This window comes from Argopecten irradians, chromosome 1 (assembly GCF_041381155.1).
Source record: "Argopecten irradians isolate NY chromosome 1, Ai_NY, whole genome shotgun sequence".
Lineage (NCBI taxonomy): Eukaryota > Metazoa > Mollusca > Bivalvia > Pectinida > Pectinidae > Argopecten > Argopecten irradians.
Window position 1 is genome coordinate 5,975,583 of NC_091134.1, and position 4,177 is coordinate 5,979,759.

Genomic DNA, 4,177 nt, shown 5'->3' on the forward strand with positions numbered 1-4,177 from the left:
TTGATCCACTTTTCTGAGAATCCTTTTATTTTGAAATAACAAAAGGTCAAATGTGTGACGGTATCAAGGAAGAGATAATAGAAGCAGCAGGCATAGTTCTAATAAATACCTGAAAACGTTTGTAACAGTTATTTTGGAGACGGGTAGTAGCTGATAGTGAACGCTTAGTAAGATCAGACATAACTGACGTTATTAACTTCATCTGTTTTGGCCCTAGAGCCCTCCGCACATTGGCGAACGCTTAATAATGACACTACTATAGTAATCTTTGTCTGTTTTGCCCCTAGAGCCTTCCTCACATGGGCTAACGCTTACCCTGGACACTACTATTATTAACTTCGTCTGTCTTGGCCCTCGAGCCTTCTTTTTTTCGGCGAACGCTTAACATGGACACTACTATTATTCGTCTGTTTTGGTCCTAGAGCCTTTCTTACATGGGGGACATCTTAACATTGACACCTCTATTATTAACTTCGTCTGTCTTGGCCCTAGATCCTTCCTCACATGGGCGAACGCTTGAAGTGTAACATGGACACTACTATTTTTAATTTCGTCTGTTTTTGCCATCGAGCCTTCCTCACATGGGCGATTGATTAACATTGACACTACTATTTTTAACTTCGTCTGTCTTGGCCCTAGAGCCTTCCTCACATGGGCAAACGCATAACATTGACACTTTTATTATTAACTTCGTCTGTCTTGGCCCTAGAGCCTTCTTCACATGGGCAAACGCTTTCAGTGTAACATGGGCACCACTATTATTAACTTCGTCTGTTTTGGCCAAAGAGCCTTCCTCACATGGGCGATCGATTAACATGGACACTGCTATTATTAATTTCGTCTGTCTTGGCCCTAGAGCCTTCCTAACATGGGCAAATGCTTAACATGGACACTACTATTGTTGACTTCGTCTGTCTTGGCCCTAGAGCCTTCCTCACATGGGCAAATGCTTAACATGGACACTACTATAATTAACTTTGTCTGTCTTGGCCCTAGAGCCATCCTTAAATGGGTGACATCTTAACATCGACACTACTATTGTTGACTTCGTCTGTCTTGGCCCTAGAGCCTTCCTTTCATGGGTGACATATTAACACGGACACTTATATTGCTGACTTTGTCTGTCTTGGCCGTAGAGCCTTCCTCACATGGGTGATTACTTAACACTTACACTACTACAAAATCTATGATTAACTTCGTCTGTCTTGGCCCTAGAACCTTCCTCACTTGGGTTAACGCTTATTATGGACACTACCATTGTTAACTTCGTCTATCTTGGCCCTAGAACCTTCCTCACATGGGCGAACGCTTATTATGGACACTACTATTGTTAACTTTGTCTGTCTTGACCCTAGAGCCTTCCTCACATGGGCAAATGCTTAACATGGACACTTTTGTTATTTACTTCGTTTGTCTTGGCCCTAGAGCCTTCCTAACATGGGCAAATGCTTAACATGGACACTACTATTATTAACTTCGTCTGTCTTGGCCCTAGAGCCTTCCTCACATGGGCAAATGCTTAACATGGACACTACTATTATTAACTTCGTCTGTCTTGGCCCTAGAGCCTTCCTTTCATGGATGACATCTTAACACGGACACTAATATTGCTGACTTTGTCTGTCTTGGCCGTAGAGCCTTCCTCACATGGGTGATTACTTAACACTTACACTACTACAGAATCTATTATTAACTTCGTCTGTCTTGGCCCTAGAACCTTCCTCACATGGGCGAACGCTTATTATGGACCATACTATTGTTAACTTTGTCTGTCTTGGCCCTAGAACCTTCCTAACATGGGCAAATGCTTAACGTTGACACTACTATTATTTATTTCGTCTGTCTTGGCCCTATAGCCTTCCTGACATGGGCGAACGCTTACTATGGACACTACTATTGTTGACTTCGTCTGTTTTGGCCAAAGAGCCTTCCTCATATGGGCGATCGATTAACATGAACACTGCTATTATTGCTTTCGTCTGTCTTGCCCCTAGAACCTTCCTCACATGGGAAAATGCTTAACATGGACACTACTATCATTAACTTCGTCTCTCTTGGCCCTAGAGCCTTCCACACATGGGCAAATGCTTAACATGGACACTTTTATTTCTTACTTCGTCTGTCTTGATCCTAGAGCCTTCCTCACATGGGCAAAGGCTTAACATGGACACTACTATAATTAACTTTGTCTGTCTTAACCCTAGAGCCATCCTTAAATGGTTGACATCTTAACATCGACACTTCTATTGTTGACTTCGTCTGTCTAGGCCCTAGAGCCTTCCTAACTTGGATTAACGCTTAACATGAACACTGCTATTATTAATTTCGTCTGTCTTGGCCCTAGAACCTTCCTCACATGGGCGAACGCTTAACCTGGACACCACTATTGTTAACTTCGTCTGTCTTGGCCCTAGCGCCTTCCTCACATGGGAAAATGCTTAACATGGACACTACTATTATTAACTTCGTCTCTCTTGGCCCTAGAGCCTTCCTCGCATGGGCAAATGCCTTACATGGACACTACTATTATTAACTACGTCTGTTTTGGCCCCAGAGCCTTCCTCACATAGGCAAATGCTTAACATGGACACTTTTATTACTAATTTCGTCTGTCTTGGCTCTAGAGCCTTCCTTACATGGGCAAATACTTAACATTGACACTACTATTATCAACCTCATCTGTCTTGGCCCTAGAGCCTTCTTCACATGGGCGATCGATTAACATGGACACTGCTATTATTAATTTCGTCTGTCTTGGGCCTAGAACCTTCCTCACATGGGCGAACGCTTAACCTGGACACTACTATTGTTAACTTCGTCTGTCTTGGCCCTAGAGCCTTCCTAACATGGGCAAATGCTTAACATGGACACTACTATTGTTGACTTCGTCTGTCTTGGCCCTAGAGCCTTCCTCACATGGGCAAATGCTTAACATGGACACTACTATAATTAACTTTGTCTGTCTTGGCCCTAGAGCCATCCTTAAATTGGTGACATCTTAACATCGACACTACTATTGTTGACTTCGTCTGTCTTGGCCCTAGAGCCTTCCTTTCATGGGTGACATATTAACACGGACACTTATATTGCTGACTTTGTCTGTCTTGGCCGTAGAGCCTTCCTCACATGGGTGATTACTTAACACTTACACTACTACAAAATCTATGATTAACTTCGTCTGTCTTGGCCCTAGAACCTTCCTCACTTGGGTTAACGCTTATTATGGACACTACCATTGTTAACTTCGTCTGTCTTGGCCCTAGAACCTTCCTCACATGGGCGAACGCTTATTATGGACACTGCTATTGTTAACTTTGTCTGTCTTGACCCTAGAGCCTTCCTCACTTGGGTTAACGCTTAACATGGACACTACTATTATTAACTTCGTCTGCCTTGGCCCTGGTGCCTTCCTCACATGGGCAAATGCTTAACATGGACACTTTTGTTATTTACTTCGTTTGTCTTGGCCCTAGAGCCTTCCTAACATGGGCAAATGCTTAACATGGACACTACTATTATTAACTTCGTCTGTCTTGGCCCTAGAGCCTTCCTTTCATGGGTGACATCTTAACACGGACACTAATATTGCTGACTTTGTCTGTCTTGGCCGTAGAGCCTTCCTCACATGGGTGATTACTTAACACTTACACTACTACAGAATCTATTATTAACTTCGTCTGTCTTGGCCCTAGAATCTTCCTCACATGGACGAACGCTTATTATGGACCCTACTATTGTTAACTTTGTCTGTCTTGACCCTAGAGCCTTCCTCACTTGGGTTAACGCTTAACATGGACACTACTATTATTAACTTCGTCTGTCTTGGCTCTAAAACCTTCCTCACATGGGCAAATGCTTAACGTTGACACTACTATTATTAATTTCGTCTGTCTTGGCCCTATAGCCTTCCTGACATGGGCGAACGCTTACTATGGACACTACTATTGTTGACTTCGTCTGTCTTGACCCTAGAGCCTTCCTCACATGGGCAAATGCTTAACATGGACACTACTATAATTAACTTTGTTTGTCTTAACCCTAGAGCCATCCTTAAATGGTTGACATCTTAACATCGACACTTCTATTGTTGACTTCGTCTGTCTAGGCCCTAGAGCCTTCCTAACTTGGATTAACGCTTAACATAAACACTGCTATTGTTGACTTCGTCTGTCTTGGC